We start from the raw sequence: 20,089 nt of genomic DNA, 5'->3' as shown, positions 1-20,089 counted from the left end.
TCTATAGCCACAGTAGCTTAATACACAGCTATAATGCTCTTGGATCAGTAGACATGTTTGAAACGTGGGACATTCTCACTGTTATGTGGCAGCTACACAGTGCATGCTGGTATATTCATACATACCTGTGAGTAGTCCACATTGACATATGGGACACTAACTGCAAACACTGACATCCACCTGCTCATGCAATTAGACCTGAAGAAGGACAGCAGAACATCATGACCAACATGCAGATACTGTTGTTACACAAGACACATACTGTTAACAGTACAAAATGTATTGTACACCTGTAGTACATGATATATCTGCTGCCTGTCAATAGTACTCAACAACTGTAAACTACACTTATCTTCCTAGTCTGTTCACCCTGTGCATCAGACCATATGAGCATGTCACTGCACCAATGGTGTGGATGTCAGGGATGCGGCACAGGCATCATCATATGCACAGGGTGATAAATGTTTGCCAGAGGCCTAGGCTGCACCACTGGATGACATCATGTGTGTGGGTTTGGGCCTTATCTAAATGGGCATGTGTGGATGCTATGCATGTGTGTGTTGTGGTGCCCTACATATGTTTCCAGTGTGTGTGTGTATGTATGCATGTATCTGGCCTACACAAGGGTATTATTGACAACTGTGGACTGTACAGGCCAGGTTTTACAGTTCGCTGTGTCCGGCCAAGGACATGTGACCTGTGCCTGCCAGGGGTGGCACGGGCACTACCAGGCAGAGGTGCAGATTGGGTACTGTCTGATGACACTTGTCCACTGGAACAGTGTCTCTGTAGGGACCATCCCTGGCCATGTGCACATGGCTTGCTGTGTCATGGTGTGGACAGCACAGCACCAGATGCACTGCTGCTGCTACCGCCACTATGGGAGCAGACATGTGAGGTAGCTCTACACGTAGACCTGAAACAGGTGATGTAGCAGGCCTACGTCCATGTGCCCGATGCCTCACTCCTACCAGATGTTCCAACACAGACAGCTCATGCTCGCGGATTGTCATGCCACAGTCAAGGACTCCAACCATGTCACTATCCAAAGCTTCAGCAATCTGCTGTTGAGCATTTACCATTGCCTGGATGTTGTTGTTTAAAGAATGGACAACAGACTTCTGAAGCGTCTGATCTTCTAAGTTGTGCCATTCAGCACGTGCCTATGCCTCCATTACAGCCTAAAACATGTGTCTGGTGACACCAGCTGCTGCGCTCTGTCTTGCAGGAGCATGTTGGCCAGAAGTCCTCCTATGAGCAGCACTGGCCACATGCCTGTGTGGGGCACCACCAGTCAGTTGGCTGACACCATGGTGTACACATGGTGTGCTGGCACACCTTCCACAGCCCCCACACTTTCCTGTTCCAAGCTACCACATGCCAACTGTTCTTCCTCTATGGCCACTGGTGATGGGGTATGTGCAGGCATGGGATCTGTGTGCAGGGATGAGGGGGATATAGCTGGAATGACAACCAATGGCACAGTTTCAGCCCCTGACAACCCTGCCTGTGCCTCAATCATATGTTCATCATCACTGCTAAAGTCTGTGGGGACACTAACATCAGATGGACTGCAGGAGGGCAATGCACCTACATCACCTGTGAGGGCAGACAAGAACTGTACATTACAATCTATACAATAGACACACACACACACACACACACACACACACACACACACACACGCATGTGATATGACAGAAGGCATGCAACATGCATGTGATATGGTGGACGGTATGCAGCGCAGACAATAATAGTGGTAGTTATCATACATCCCTGGGTTGCACACAACAGCATGCATGTGTCATAGAAGACGGCATGCAAATTACACAATCATAGTAGTAGTTAGCATACATCCCTGTGTTACACCATATAGACCAGCACAAGTTAACAGTACACCTGCCTGATGTGTGGCATATGACCTTGACAATCACATGTAGTATGACATGTGATCTGATGACATGTGCAGTGACATGCATACATGTTTAGCACAATTGTGTGCTAATATACAGTGGGGTAATGGTGTCCCAATGCAGTGTTGTCTGTCCGCCCTACAGATATACTGCACATTTAGCTGATGTGCATGGCCATTGCAGGGAATCATGAGGCGTCTCTTTTGCTATACAGTGTGAGTTACAGACACAGTTCATAGCCATGACTGTGTTCAGATACAATACATATATGCTGTGGAATGTGACCCACATCACTGAGGTGTATACACACTAAATATGATGTGGAATGTATGACACAGGTCACTGGAGGGTATACGGATGACACCCCTGCACATCTGCAACCATATTGCTGCTGCCTGGCAACTATGGCCAGACATGGTGAACACATCAGTACACCATGTCCCACATGACATCTGTGTACCACACACACACATGCACACACACACAAGGAGCAATTATGACATTGATGTCCAACACCAGCAAGGGGAATGTACTGTATCTGTGGGCTGATGTGGATACTGTGCAGGTGACTACTGTCATGTTGTGACACCCTCAAGATGTTCAACACATCTTATGTGGTGGATTGATGTCACGCCTACACAAGATGTGCACAGGCCTGTAGGATGTCTAGTGTTCTACATCTACAATAGAACCATTACACAAAGGCCATAACTGGACCAGGTGTAGCCATTGTATGAAAGGGTGTACACACAAGCACATCACGTCTACTGTGTGTGTGTTGCTTCATGTCTCTGGCTATCCTCCATGGCCATGTGTGTACATGTGTTGGCCAAATTACTGTGACAGGCATCTATTTCACATGTCTGTGTTGTCCCATATGACATACACCCATAAATGTCATATGCTCCTCTGACGACAGGGTTATGCAGACAAAGGGTGGTATGTGGGATATGTTTTCAGGTTAGTTAGGCAGTGTTGCAGCCAGGCCACTAGATGTCATGGGCATGTAAAGATAGCACATCACATTGTGTGAAATTCATAGCAGGGCTATGATCCACACCAGTGAATCCTGTGGGCTGGCCATACTCCAGCCCACTGTGTAGTACTGTTTGTATTCCCAACATGTGTAGTTCTGATCTGTAGTACATGCCCCTACAGTGAACAGCACCTCCACCATTGTATGCATAACTGTCCGCACATCTGGCAATGACAGTTTGTGAGGATTCATGTCGGTGAGGTGATTCACATAGTTTGCAAGTGTTGTACATGGGTAAGCATTGTAATGCATTGTAGGTCCGACCTGTATATTGTGACAGGACCATACATTATGTGTACATGTGGTAAATGGCCACATGGCAGATAGATCTGTGCATTATGATGCCTAATAAATAATAACAGTCTCACCTGCAATGGGCTGCTGTCACAGCGGAAAACAAGAGGTACCTAAATAGGAGTAACACAGCAGTATGAGCAGTATCCACACCTGTATGATGGCTACAGGGTGCAATGTGCATGTTAACACATACACCAGTACATTAGACTATACTATGGTGTATGCACATGTGCATACACAGAGTAGCATACTATAGTATGTGGCATGTGTGTATACATGCCTTGCATATGGTGTTACATTACATATTGTACAGTGACACATGCAACTATATGGAATATAGTTGTTATAGGTGCAGTACTGACTTACCAGGCAACTCCAGGCTCAGTAGTCAAGAGACACCCACCTCCACAATATTGGCTGAGGCTTGTGGATGTTGTTCTGCAGGTGTCCTCAGGTTGGCCAGTAGCTACTTGGTACATGTGAGTGGGGGCTGGGTTGGTGGTCCACCACCTGTTGCTCCTTGTTCCCTGGTGATTGCATTCGCACACTGTTTCACCCATCTAATGAGGTCTGTACAGTGTCTGCGCACCTGCTGGTATGTGCAGTTGTGGCCACCCACATCATTAACCCTCCTGCGAAGTTCCATCCTTAGGGCATCCCGCTGCTTAGCATCCTGTGGCACATGGCTGAACAGGATATCATGATTGTCATGTAGGTATGAGATGAGGGCCTCATCCTCCAAGTGGGTATAAGGGGGTAGCCTTGCACGCTGCATACCTGGAAGACATAATGATGGAGACAGGTCACAGTAACTCACAGAGACATACAGAGCTACAGATGAACATACATGTGTATCACATTTATTACGATTAAATAGTTGTATTTGCAAATCTATATGGCACTGACACCACTGACATGTTTGTGTCACACACATGACACTCAATGGTGAGTGGATATTATCACCATATATGTGTGTGTGTGTGTGTCACCTGATTACATTGCTCATACTCTATGTGGATGCTGTCTTGATGTGGGCATGTCTGTTTGCCTGTACTGGTGTTCTTACCTATCAGCACATGACTCGATGTGTCCACATTAATGCAGTCGACCTTGATGCTGTGTATATGTCACATATATAGACTTACACTGCCTTAACAGACATGACCTGTGACCCTGCAGACTTGCTCACGTAAGGTTTTACATGTATGTGTTCTGCCATATACATCTACATGGCACTGTACAGCAATTCAACATCCTGCCATGTATCACCTGTGTTGCACATGTGATACACATGGGACACTGGCTAGCCAGATGGTATTTGCAGGGATGGATATCAACTATAGCATGTACAGTCAAAGTCAACTAGTAGGTTATATGCCATGGGCCATGTATGAATCTAGGATGAAAAGTTACCTGGCTGTAGCCGACAGGTGGGTCTCTGGGGCCAGGTGGAGCAGTGCCACATTACTGATCCATAGGGTTAATGATACATTTACCATGCGGTCATCACACCATGTCTGAGAGGGGAGGGATGTGCAGCTTTGCTGGACAGGAATGCATAGTATGGCAGGACTATGTACAGTGTTTGGGACAATGATCTGTTCAGCATGTGGTGATCCTAGTACTAGGAAGGTGGATGTCCATGAAGTGTGTGTTTGAGATGAGGATGTGTACGTGTAGCATATCCAATCACTGGGTTGGACATGGATTTATTCAGGGTATGGAACATGCTACATAGTGGAGATGGGGAATGGGAAGGCTGGTGTAGGCCATCTTCACATGGCCAATACCCCTTAAAGGAAATATGTGATCTGATATGGATCACTTGAGTGTTGTGTATGGCTGGATAATGATCTCTATATTCATGGATGGCACCCTGTCATGATTAGGGTTGCCACATATGACTACATGACAGGTGTGGTGACATAGCTATCACAGGAAAGACAACTGCCCAGCTGCATCCCTTACACACAGTGTCCATTATGTTGACCGCTGCCTAGGTGGTATTTCATGGGTACAGGGTTATTAACATAGGGGTGACAATGCAATATGTAGCTGTCAGATTGTGGCCATATGTCACACACACTTCACCCACAAAGCCCCTTCTGTATGTTGTCCACAACACTCTTGAGTCGGCTATTGCTCTTAGGTCATAATCATTCACATACTTCAATAGGCAGATGCCTTCTGTTTGTCTGTGTGGTATTGACTACAATGAGGAGGAATACAATTAATTAACCCTGTCTTACTGTAGCTGGCACTGGTGTGATAAGCATGTATTATTCAGACACCTTCTGTGGTGTTGGTTCTGCCAGTAGTCCCGTTGCAAAACTCTCCTGTGACATAGGAATGTACATCTAGTATACCGAATGTAGGTGGAACACAGTATTGGTGATGATGTCCTATGACCTGGCAAGGTTATGATATGCAGTGTGAAATCAACCTTACTGTCATCTACATCTGTACTGCTGACATCAAATAATTTGATCAAGATTCATGGCCTTTCAGACCAGACTCAGCAGGGTAGTAGTGCAGTACTTCCCATTATCAGTGGTGTCTCCCCCTTTGTGGGTTGTGATACCTGTTGGTGTGCACCATTCAGTGTGTACACAGCCTGACATGGAGCTATGTTTTACATGATGTGTACATGGAGAGCAACTTGTTTTGCCATATGTGTATGATACAACCTGTGATGTGGACAGGTCCCACGTAGCCTGAGTGCAGCTTGTACCTGCATAGTTGTGGATACAGGGGCTCTGTGTTGTACATGGATATATGATTATGTACCTGTTGGGGGGGACAGTGTGTTTATGTTATCCAAGACCCTATCTGGATTGTTTATTCATGCTCAGCACTTGTTCAGAACTTGTAAGCACTACGTAAGCTACTAATTACTATAGCACTCAATCTTCCTCATTATCTAGAGGTAAACAGGTTTTGTACATACTTTTCTCACTTGCTTAGAGTAAAATAGCTCTTGTACTCACTTTCCTCACTCATCTAGGAGAAATTAGTTTTATATTCAGGCATGTCCAAGGGTCAGCTGCCAGTCTTCTCTCCTGTCTATCTGATGAATCTGGACATCTTGAGGCAATGTAGACATTGCCTCATGTACACAGACAACCCTCTCCACCTACCACCCAACACTACAACCTGTGAGAGATGCACCTATCTAGCAAAACTGGAGGTAAAGCTCTCTCCAGCCAAACCTGACCCTGACAGTCATGTGGAGAAGGTGAACATTCGCCCCACACCATACTCATCACATAATCTCACTTAATCTACCCCACCATTAACTGAGATAACTACTCATGTACCAACTCATTAGCTCAACGCTTTCTGGAATTCATAAACACCAATGCCCTGGATCAACATATCCACACACCCACCAGGGGCAACAATATCCTAGACCTAGGCATTACCAACATGACTGACCTGAAGTCAACTCCTCGTTGGTCAGATCTGAACATAAGCTGAACACCGTTGATATCCACATCCCACCCCACCCCCCATTAAGGGAACCACAGTATAATATGTCTACAAAGCCAACTTCATGCTTCTTAAGACAGACGTGGTGAACGTCATGACACCCATGCAGATAGACAATACTGTTACAATTGCTGAATCCTGCACAAATGCACTCTATAAGCACTTACACGAGTGCATGGATCATGCTATCCCAAACAGAACCAAGATGCTATACTCCTAATTAAGGAAGCCAATCTGATGGTCCCCTGCCATAAACAAACTGTACAACAGGAGGAAGATACTGTTGCAAAAGAGAGTACAATCCCATGTGTGGAGGAGCTCCCTGGTCAGCCTCAGTAAGAAGGTGAGATCCCTTATAAGATCCTCCAAAGCTAGCTACGAAAACAAAACCACCACTAATTCCAACAACAACCACAAAGCATTCTATAGCTATGTCAAATATCTCAATGTCAAGACCCAGATCTGCTCTGAGTTACAGCACAAAGGCACGGACATTACAGAACCAACTGATATTGCCAACATCCTGGCAGATAGTTTCAGTGCTAACTTTCTCCCCTCTCACCCCCTAAAGGGCCCATATCTATACAGGAAGAGTGCAGAGTCCCTATACTCACAACTATGCAGGCAAAAGCTACACACTCTAAAGCCAATATCACAGCATCCATGGGACCGGACAACATCCCAGGCTGTGTTTTACATGAACTTCAGAACGTACTGGCTCCCCACCTATGCACCATGTTCAATAATAGCCTTGCATCAGGCTTTGTGCCCCCTGAATGGCACATAGCAACAGTTATCCCACTCCACAAAGGTGGCGACACAATGGACCACAGAACCTATTGTCCTATAGGCCTGACTAGCCTGGTCTGCAAGGCTATGGAGCACATCATCATGGATCTCAGTCACAGAGACATTGGGTACCTCCAAACCTTTGACCCCTCCCAGTTTGGCTTTGTTAAGGGCAGACCATGCCTCCTAAACCTGGTGGACTTCTTAGAGACAGTTACCAAGGCATTAGATGAGGGTAAGGAGGTTCACACAGCCTACCTAGATCTCTCAAAGGCTTGCAACACCATTCCTCATTCTGGTATTATCGACATACCCATCCACTTGAACATTAACCCCTACGTCATGTGATGGTTTGAAAAGTGGCTCTCAGACAGAACCCACACAGTGGAAGTTGCATACCCTAGGTCCGAATGTATACCAGTTACAAGTGGCATCCCCCAGGGCTCAGTCCTAGGACCCCTCATGTTCGGTATATAATTCTCTGATGTACAGGCAAGCACAGGAGGGCTTTGGCTGAAAAGGTTTGCAGACGACTGCAAACTAGGGGACATAATTGTTTCCCCAGCTGTTACAGACACCCTCCGGAAGGGTCGCACTGAGACGGATACCTGGTGTCAATATCATGGCCTCAAGCTGAATGCCAAAAAGTGCATAGTTATCTCCTTTGGATAAAACTAATTACCCATGGACTACCACATAGGTGCTAGTCCCCTACATACAGAAAAGGTAATAAGGGATCTGGGAACCCCAGTAGATAGCAATCTCTCCTTCAATACCCATAATGACAAGGTGGTTAGAATATCCTTCTACGTGGCCCCCCTAATCTCTAATGGGTTTGCATCCAGAACAAAGGAGGCCATTGTGCCTCTCTACTCATGACTTATTAGACCCATTAAAGGATACAACACCCCATTTGGGATATACCTTACAAGACAACTGCCACAGCTTGGAAGACAACAACAATACCACACCAAGAGGATTACTGACCTCAAACAGATGACCTATGCAGCCCAACCTAAGAAACTCTAGCTGTACTCACTTGCATACCGCATACTCACAGGTGATCTCTGCTTAACATACAAGGCCCATGTCCAACCCAGTATTGCTGGATATGCTCCACCTAAACAGAGGCCCCTGAGAGCAACATGCTCAAGGGATATACACCTAACCACAACAATGAGTAGGACGTGTTGAACAGATAGATTCCTGACCTAGAGACTCCCCATGCTTTGGAACATGATTCCAATGTACATCAGGCAGGGTCCCTCACTAGCGCTCTTCAAGGGAAACCTTGACATGTGGATGGGAGACAGACATGTACCCCGGGGATCACTGCAGTGGCTCTGCTGGACAGAGGCACAGGGAACTAATGACTCTGCCGTTCAGTGGCACAGTGAACTAACCTGTGGGGGTGGCGAAAGCCAACACACTCTAGCTAGACTTATAAATACCCTTGGTAAGACAGCCTAGTACCTACCTTTGCACTTATTACATGTCTTATGTGCATGGATAGTTAACAAGCTCTTCCATTTTACTTTGCTATCATGCTGATAAACTGTCTGGTGACTACAAGTCATATGTATCCTGTTACTGTGTATTGTAAATGCCAATAGAAATAACTAATGTTTGTCGAACATAACAGTAATGCTATCTGCCTACAATACTGTACATTACACAGTTATTGGCACAATATCCCACAATGCAAATCATAATTGCACAGTGGACCAACCTTCGGCATGTTATTCTCAGTAATACACCCATACATATGGCTACTGTTACAATATATCAACATATACTATCTCCTGTTATAGCACATACTTGTTGGACCAGCCCTGCCACTGACAGTGGCTGGTGAGGAATATTTGTGTTCAAAGCCCTTATATAGCATCCCTTGTGGTGTATGCGGTGTTTGCCTTATGACTTACAGCAGTACACACATAAATACTACAAACGTTACTATGCTCAACAATACATCACTACAAGATAACTGTTTCCACTATATGGATTGCATGCACTTTAAATATTACATAACAGGTACTAAATACACAGACATACTGAGTGTTCTACATATCTTATTAGTAACCCAAGGTTGACTGTTGAGTCAATCCTTTTCAGTTTGTGTTTCAATCTTCTTTGTAACGTTCTGCTGGTATATACGGATGGTTTGAATGTGTGATAAGCCATCCTTTTCTAATTAAATATCGGTAACATGTGCTATCCACCAATTGGTGTTCCAAAGTAGTTAATTAGATGCACATCAGCTGTGCAGCTACTCCATTAGCCGATACCATGGTAACAGTGGTGTATAACTGAGTACTCCACTTGGGCATTGTCCGTTTGCCTTACTTTTGAGGAAGACAGCCTGGATGTGTTGTTTGTGATGTATTTCAACAGCTATATGGAGACAGACAGAGATATATTAGCTTCATGACTCCCATGGATTGTGTGTAATGGCTAGATGATTTTGTTCTACATGTGAGTACAGCTGTTATATTTCAGAACATTGCTACTTATGCAGGGTTTGTTTGTAGCTGATACTTCTGCAGATGTTTCAGTCTGGCAAGGATGTTTGGGCAGCTCAAGGCTGTATGGTTATGCATAAACTGTTGTGTGGTTTACAGTGTGCTCACCAGACATCCTTGATTTGGTGTACATGTGTATCTTACTGTGCTGTTACTCAGTAATTGGTAACACTTCCCGGAGTACACACAACCCTCTGAAACGGGATTAGTGCAAACAAACCCTGTAAGATCAGCAGCTGTTCCATTGTATAACAGCAACTATTTCACATAGGGCCATGTTAGTGTGTCTCTGACAAAGTATGTTAAGGCTTCTGCAGATGTCGTACAGTGAGTGAATGATTTGTAATGTTATTACAGTTTGTATTGTAATTTGTTTGGGTGTGGGGGTGATGTTGGTGGGTGTACATAGCAGATGCAGGTGTGTAGGAACTGCTTTTATACATAATCGATATGTGCATGAGGGTTCCTTCCCTATTTGAACACCTATCCTTTAGTGGACTAATACTATAGTAATTGCAGGCTGATTCATTAAGGCACTGTTAAGTGGTTCCTGTATAGCATGGAGATGATGTTAGTCCTTGAATCCTTTTGACAATACATTGGAATGTAATAAAGTGCTGCTACATGAAAGCTGTGTATTTCTGTCATAGGTATTTGCAGTCATTGGAGTTATGTTGGTGACTGACCCTCTTTGGCTAGGGTTGCCACCTTTTCATATGGCCATAGTGGGACATTTTTGGGACATACATCAGATTTTACAGGCCAACACAAACCCACTGTCAGTACAAGGGATAGAACTTTCCTTTCTTGCCTAAATATAAGCTTATTCTTGTAGCAGTTTAGCTGCTTATCCTGTTTCTTGTAACATGTAGGTATTTTAGAAACAGAAAGAACTATTGTATGCAACTATTACATTACATATGGGACATAATTATGTCCTACAATCTCAGGACATTTGCCACATTTAATACATTTGGTCAGGACACAACCGCCCAAAGAGGGACTGTCCCTCACAAAGTGGGACAGGTGGTAACACTATCATTGGCTCATGTCCATAGCACATATTTGTAATAGTGTATAGGCATATACTCTCCATATCCTTTGCTCATAAAGGTTGGTCGTGGCGGGATGTGTGATTGCTATGGTCCATGTTATACTCATATATGAACACTTTAACCGCTGTATATGGGATACCTATGGAATCCCGAAACCACAATTCCGATGCCCACAGTACCGGGCCCAGACTCCCATACCCCACATTACTGACAGCGACAGTAACTCGTGAAAGTAACATGAACATGGAACATGCACACACAGACACACTGCTACCCACCACATTCAAACAAACCATCCTACACTACATATGAGTAATTGGGCAAGCCCCCCTACACCCCCCATGTGGGTGTCTGCACCCACCACACTCCCCTACTTTAATATTCTACCTCCTAGATCGCACAAACAGATGCACAAAGCTAACCCACACCCACACATTATAGTCCCCCAGGAACACACACCACACTCAGAACACACACTTACACACACTACAGCCCTCAGAAACACACTTACACACAGTAACCTACTTGAACCGCAACACCAGAAGCACTGACTAACTGTCCCTTAACATTGTAATTTTAAACCTCATGCTTCTGGTGTTTCAGTACTGTTTTCTTTCGGACTTTAAGCCTCGTGATTATGTGCGTCAGTATGTCAAGCAGTCGGTATGTGGTAGGTATTCCATTTATATGTACCTCCATGGTTATGTATATGTGGTTAACCTATCTATATAGCTACATATATATGTATATCCCCATATATCGACATATATCTGTCTCCCTCCGTCTCTCTCTATATATATATTGATGTATATATATATATATATATATATATATATATATATATATATATATATATATATATATTATATATATATATATATATATATAGATAGATAGATATATAAATATAAAAACACACACCTTTCATTGGGTACATGCCGGTTTGTCCTATTTCCACACATTCCTACCTTTTGTGTTTTATCCTGTCGGTATACACAACTGCCATTGGTACAACTCAGGTAGCTTGGTGGTATGTTATTGTGAAGATTGCATACATGGTTGCGTGTTCTAATCCTGACAGTGGTATTTTACCTCTCAGAGCAGGCACTGGTAGTGCAAGGGTGATTAACACACATTTCAGCGGTTGTGTGTTCCACATGTTTATTATTCTGTGGAATACTACGTATATATGCAAGCTGTGGTTAAGGTATACTATGTAACATATAAATCATCTGAGAAGATTCATGTCATGGATACTCCCCATTATTTGGAACTACATCCCTGATTACATTATACAAAATCCCTCACTAACACTCCAGGGAATCCTTGCAGAGTGGGTGGAGAAGAGTGGATACACCCCAGGGATCCCACAATTGGCTCTACTCCACAGAGGGGCAGTTAGTTAATCAATGGGGTGGCAACAGCAGACACTTTTTGGCTATGCTTATGAGTGGCCTCGGGCAGTTAGGCATGTACCTACCTATGTATCTATGAACCTATACATACAGTATGGACACATGCTGATAGCTTAATTTACTGTTCAGGTATTGACTTACCTTGTGCCAATGGCAGTTGTGTGTACAATAGTTGAGGGCTACCTATGTAGGATGCACACAGTAGACCACGTATACATGACAATTTACAGGTGGCCGTGTGTGTGTGTGTGTGTGTGTGTGTGTGTGTGTGTGTGTGTGTGTGTGTGTGTGCCATCCATGTTTGCTGTGTGTACAGGTGGAGAAGGGTGTCAGTCCATAAGTGCCTACACTGGCAGTGTGTGTGCTATACATTCCCTGTTTGCCAAGGCATGGGCATACTGGGCACACCTCCGTCTACCTACTGGGTCTGGCACAGGGTGTTCATGGTCTGAGTCCCTCTGTGCCTGTGGGTCCCTTGGCAATGGTGGTGGGCTGTGAGGGCCTTCACCATTCTGTCCCTGCTGCAGCTGTTTCTGCAGGATCATATTGTGTAGCATGGCATATACTATGAAGATGTCGGCACATGTGCCTGGAGAGTACTGCAAGGCTCCATCAGATATGTCCAAGCAATGAAACCGTGATTTCAGCATCCCAAACACATGCTCTATGATGATTCTGGTTTCTGCTTGTGCCTCATTATGGCATTCTTGCATGGCTGTGTGTACATTTCTGATGGGAGTCATCATCCACAGTTCCAGTGCATAGCCAGCATCCCCCACCAGATGACCATATGGGATGTCCCCCCTGTCAGATACTTGATACAGCTGTGAGGCATGCCAGATGTGGGAGTCGTGATAGCTTCCAGGACTGCCAGCACACACATCCATGATAATGCCCTGAGCATTGCACATGACCTGGCAGTTGATGGAGGGGTATCCCTTGCGGTTTATGTAGCACCTACCCTGCTCACTGGGTGGTGACTTGATGTAAATGTGTATGTGCATGCAGTCTATTGCACCCAGTACCTCCGGGTAGTCTGCCACATGGTAGAAGAGACACATATTGCTGGCCAACTCCTCCTGCATTCAGGGGAAGTATATGTGCTCATTGGCATGTGATAACATGGCATCCAGGAACTGGTGGAGTACCCTGGATGCTGATGCCTGTGAGATCCCCATGATATTCCCATTTGCCCTTTGGAAGGTACCTGTAGCTAGTATTCTCAAGCTTACACATACCTTCATGTCCACTGGGATGGGTTCCCCTCTGTTACTTCTGGCTCTGAGGAGTAGCCGGTACAGCTCAACAAGTTGCTGTATGGTGTCCCTGTCCACCCTGTAATGCTCTACTATCTCCAGATCATGTAGCCCCTGGTAGGTTACCCTGGGTCTGAACACTCTTCTCCTCCTCCAGTGCCTGAGATGGTTGTCAGCATCATCCTCCACACCACCGTCAGTCTCCAACACATGCTGGTGAATCACAGCTATGGCAGCCCCTAACATGTACATAGTAAAAGTTCCCCATCTGTATACACCAATGGCGCAGAGTGTCTGGGAATACAAAAGTGTGTGTCTGTGGCTTTCACACCTTATACTATTGTGCAATGGATGATGCTGGTGTAATTGGGTGTGTATGTGCAATTTCAGCTGCAGCGTATCTTAATTATTGGTTTTACAGCAGGTACTGCTATTGTGGGGCCTTTGGTGTTGAATTACACTTGGCTGCCATGATTCATCTATTGCCCTTTACTTCACTTTTCAGTCTGATTCCCCTCCCATTGTCAGGCAGCAGCCAGCTGCTGGCTTTCTTGTTTTGTACTTTCGCAACCCAGGCTTGTGTTGGGAAATGTGTTATATAGCTGATCTACTGCAAGTTTGCTTTGTTCTGCTGTGATAGTTCTCTTTTCTTTGCTGTACGGCACCTCCCCTTTCCTGTTCTGCAGGTTGCTGCTAGCAGCCGTGTTAGCTGTTGTCAATGGCCCACTGTAAGTTCCTAGGTGTTAATTACTCATTTGTACTCCAATTACCATGCTGTAGCATTTTCTTATTGTCTTCCCGTATCCTTCCTGTTTCAGCTGTGGTATGTGCCACACACAGCCGTTTACCGGGTTTCGAGTGCGTTTTCATCCACGTTCACATGCACTTTCGGTTGCCTTGTGTGTTCTCAGCTAAGCAAAGCTATGGTTACTTCCACACCCCTACCCTGCGGCTTTGCTTAGCAACAGGCAACCCAGATTAGCAATGCTCCAATGTGCTTACAGCTATGGTGGCGCACCCTTCTCTTGATGTCATGTTTACCTCCAGGCCACTCCTCGGTGTTGTACCACTACGCCGGGTGATACATCCTTACGCCGGTGGGGCGTTTGCGATTCAGTATTACTTGACTCATTTGCATGGCATTGACTACTAATTCCTAGTTACCGCACAGAACACTGTCACAGAACCTTAGCAACCCTTGCGCCATGGTTGTGCTGTAGCATGCATGCCACTGACTATTATGGGGAATTCATGAATTGTGTTAAATTGCAGTTTTATGACATCTAAATATATTTTTCTTGTGATCCCGTTTGCGCACCAATGCACTGCAGTTTTACTTTGTGTTAGTGTGGCTATGACATTAAATGTTATTTTTTATGTGTTGTGCATGTTTATTTATGCCATTGGCTATATATTTAGCCATTGGCATATATTGACATTATAATACGCAAGTTTGGTCTGCTTTCATGGCTCCGATTTTATGTTTGAAAAAATGTAAACCTTTTTTTGGTTTACATTTCTTGCTTACGCTACGCCTGCACCACTTCATGAACCGCTATATATCTTCATTTGCATGCTACACTGCTGCGCATGGGGTTATTAGCATACATGCACCGGGAGCTGCGCAGCTCTGGCATACACTGGTAGTGCACATGGAAACAGCTCATACCTGAATCGCTCGGTGGCCATATTTGGTGCTAGATTGCCAGCACTACGCTGGCGCCTGGCGCAAGCTTCATGAATCCCGGGGTATATGTTCCTCATTCTGAAGGTGGTATGGAGCTCCTATAAATGGATTACATGTATATATCTGCATTTGTAGGACTGTATACATATCTGTTGACCTCATCAGATCCAAATATGGTGAATATTTTGAAACTTGAAAAGAATATGCCTAAGATGGCTTCCTTGCTTAGTTTAGCTGAAGCGTATCAGTGTAAAGTGGGAATGGATACCAAACCTGAATTAAACAAAAATCAGGCAGCAACTGAATGTGCCAAAAACAAATGAAAGGATATACGGAGAAGGACCAGATGAGAAGGCAGGAAATGTGAAAAAGGCATAAATATGATTGCAAGTACAGAAAACTCCTGGAACAACCTCATGTCAATGAGGATCTGATGCAGGAATGGTGAAGGAGAGGTGAATTTAAACCAAAAGATGAAAGGTTAATACTGGCAGCCCCAGATAGCGGACTACATACATGTTGATTTACAAAGTCCAGTGAGCATATAGGAGAAACAGACAAATGCAGGTTATGTAAAACAGAACTGGAAACAGTCGTACATCTTGTTGGTGGGTGTGATACATTAGTGGCAGAGGGGCTATATACTGAAAGGTATAATAATGTGGCAAGACTATTGCATTGGGTATTGGGCAAACATTACAATACTGAAGTAGCTGAGAAGCATAGCAAACATGAGCCACAAAGTATTAGAGAGAATGATGAAGTTTATATCACATGGGATCACCCATTACTAACAGTTCAAAAAAAAAGATGCAAGAAAACCAGATATAGTAGTCCATGAAAACAAGACAAAAGTAGCATTGATGATTGAATTTACTACACCCAGTGATTTCAGTATCTTATGTACAGAGAGAAACGAAGTCATAAAATACCAGCAACTGCAGGTAGAAATGAACGCACTGTGGAAGAAAGATACCCAGACAGTACCAATAGTAGTAAGAGCAATGGGTTTTATAAAAAGAATTTACAGTATTCTTTGGACATGCTACATGTAACTGTATGAGTGGCAGAAAGAGTCAATTCTGGCCATGATGTGGGTGCTGCAAAGAGCACTTTTGGCTAACATCAAAAATTAAAACAATAATAGTTTAATGAACATTAATCATGCTTTGACTTAGGAATGGGGTCCATTCCTGGCAAAAGACTTGGAAAAATTAAACCCAGAAAAAAGATAAGACTGCCTGTGATAACATGTTATTCTTCTGCAGGTATCTTGCTATAGTTGTTCAATCTCTGCCTTTCTGCCTAACCATAACGTATCCCAGATATCTGTGGTCTCAAAGTCTACACTTTCTTTTGTTAGTTTGTCGTAAATATCCTTTGCTCATTATGTAACATCACTTTCTAATGCCCACATTGAGTTCATGTTTACATTGAGAGCCGAGTGTTATTTCCTTTCCTAACTTTCTTTTATAATTGTGTCCCATTATAGTGCTTCCTCATTAACTTAAATGTTGTGTCTTTCGGCTTTTCCCGGTTAGGGGTCACCACAGCAGAACTCTGGTCCGCTAATGATTGGCATTAGATTTTTACGTGCCAAGTTGCCAGCCCTGACGCACAACCTTCAACGAAGGTACGCCCATTCACGCATGTCTCCACACAGAAGACGCTCTACCTGAGAATCGAACAGGACAACGTCTTACTGTGAGACGACAACACTACCGCAGCACCACCACCGATTCACTTCTAATTTTCCTCCAGTCATTCTTTATATCTCTTATCCTCAAGTTCCTGTACTACCCCAGAAATGACTATAGCCTCCTGGATTGTATAATGTTCTTCCCTCTCTATAGAGGTACCAGAACTGTATAACATTCCCAGACGTGCACTGACAGGAAATAAGAAGAGTGATACCGTGCCATATCTTTTACTTGAGTCAGTCCTCATAAAGCTATGCCCAAACGGCTTAATGGATTTCAACACAGCATTCTGACTTTGTGCCTTTTGGATTGCTTCCAGACATACCTTTCAATGTCTTTGCTCAATAATTCTGGACAAAGCCAAAAATAATGGTGGAACAAAGGCTCAAAATCTAGGACAAATTTTGAACATTACTCAGACACACTACACATACAGCAACACACATGCACACAACTAAACATATCCCCTTACTTTGTCCTTATTCTAATTTTAACACACAAATATGCACACACTCTTCCCATCCCTAATAGTGACCCAGTTATTGTAAGCAAACACACTTCCACAACACTACACAACCATCCGGCATTCCTGTTTCATTAAAGCTGCCATTCAGTAAAATTCATGTTCATTGAAAAAATACTACAGTTCACTCTTGAGAAAATGAATGTTCTACAAATTGAACTGATTCCTGATATACATATCTCTAAATGTATATAGTTTTTAACCTTTCACCTGCCAGACCTTGAAGAAAAGTTACCACTTATTACCCAGGTCCCACATTCGTGCAAAGTAGCTAAAGTATCCTATGAAAAAAACATACTTTCTTACTTAAAAAGCACACAGCAGATTTCCACCGAACTAATTTGTGAATACCTGCCCTTCCCCTTCCTCTTTGTGACACATGTTTTTACTGTGCAATCGCTAATCCTCCTCCTGTCTGATGCACCAATGGATGCACATTTCGTCTAATGTACCAGAGGATGTATATTTTCATTAGATTTTTAATCAGTGACACTACTCAAATAAAACACAGGGGAAACCTCATAAAATCAGGCAGGTCATTCATTTTTTTTCTGTACCTACCAGCTCATACATAAGCTATAGATGTAGCATCAATCATCATGCATCACTAAATCCTGTATAAATTACTATCCATGATTTTTCAGACAGTGTATTGACAAGAAACCCATATAATATTATTCTCCACAAAGGTATTATCCAAACTTTACAGTTTGTACTTAGTATTCCATACCTTATTCATTTTCAAATAGCCAAAGGCTTACCATCTGTTTTATTTCCAAATTATTTTGACCTTTTCTTACTACCCCTGATATTTATGTTATTTGAAATTAATTTTGACTGATCTCAACTAGTAACATCAGTCACGAGACAAAATAAATATTGTATCTTACATAAGTATATGTTATCTGAAATGAAAATACTGTAAAAAAAACAGTTGAAATAAAACAATATTCCTTCTCCTTTTTAGAATTATTAAAATTACCACATAATTTTATTTTATTATTTATTTATTTTACATTTGTTGAAAGGGAGAGTCCGACTTTATACATGCCCATTTTCAGTGGAGGCCCGGGGAGAAAAGCTCCGCAAATCAATTTCAGGCAATTATAAGGAGTATAACAGCAGCAATCATATTTACATAGACAGTACTTAAGCATGAAAATTAAAATTAGATACATAGAATTAAAAAAAACATCTTTCATGATTTTTACACTTAGAATGAGCCAATACATAAGTAAGAAGAATACAGAATAAGATACAAAGGTGAGAGTCTCATCTTGAAAGTTGCATCTTTTACAATTTTATACAGATATAGATTGTGTACAAGTTTGACGTAGTCAGGATGATAGCAGTAGATAAAACAACAGAGTTGAGTGGTAAGATATATAGAGTAAGTATAAAAGCAAGTGTAAAGATGGAGAAAGAAAAGAAAATTATAAAAACCTGTGCCTAGCAATGTTTTAGTCCCCTATATGTATAGGTACTGAGAAGCCAGGGGAATAGCTATGATATTTTTCATGATATGGAGCACGCTAGTAGTTTATCAAATCTGTTTACTGAATTTGGATCTATATGCTCATACCAAAACCATGCCATACTAGGAGTGAGTAAATATCAGCATAATCCTTACCATAACAGAATATAAAAGATCATTCCCTGTCATGCAATAACAATCTCTAGCCAAGTCAGCTGGAGATGAACTTGAGCATACTGCTTATCAAAATATAAACTACCTTACACCTAACCACTCTAAGAATGAGGTTCGTCTTGACATTTTGGGTACTATAATGTGGCATTACTGTTTAGACTTAAATTCTAATGTGTTTTTTAAAAAAATCTTTACTAGCATGCCCAATATTGACCATTTACACTAAGAAAGTGTCCTTGTGTTTATTGTGACTATATCCACAGCAGTACATTTTTGTGAGTGTCTGCATATCCGGAGGCGTACCACTGTTCCCTCTCAGTATCCCATTTTTGAGTCCTGCACTGCTGTATACAGCTCTGTAATGCAATCTTGCCCTGTGTTTGACACTCAGAAGTACACAGCAGCACTGTATCTATATGCATATAGGGTCAGTGGAGGTTATTCGTGCTGACTATGGAAATGTGTAGATATTCATGCCTACTTAAGGAAAAAGTATAAAGTTCATGAACATAAACATTACACTGAGACCTATTACATGGATAAGGTGCTGTAGACATTGGTGCATTACTATAATTCACAGAGATAAAAGTAAAAAGGCCTCATTTGTATACAGAATGGATAAAGGACCCTGTAAGTAAGTTTAACAGCACCTGTGTTACTTTGGGGTTACTGGAGTCACACAGCAAATTACTTAGGAAACAGTGGACTTTGTAAAGTAAATAATAATAGAAATATTGGACGTTATTATAAAACCCTTCA

The 20,089-nt window shown here is 42.9% G+C and overlaps 1 protein-coding gene across 2 annotated transcripts in view; it reads left to right on the top strand.

Annotated features, from left to right (window-relative positions):
* The window catches only part of CHAT (choline O-acetyltransferase), a 683,939-nt gene that overhangs the window by 400,897 nt on the left and 262,953 nt on the right, over positions 1-20,089 (top strand). The window lies entirely within an intron of this gene.

This window comes from Protopterus annectens, chromosome 14.part0 (genome assembly GCF_019279795.1).
Source record: "Protopterus annectens isolate FY-2018-M chromosome 14.part0, PAN1.0, whole genome shotgun sequence".
Classification (NCBI taxonomy): Eukaryota; Metazoa; Chordata; order Ceratodontiformes; family Protopteridae; genus Protopterus; species Protopterus annectens.
This window is presented reverse-complemented; position numbering and strand designations above follow the sequence as displayed.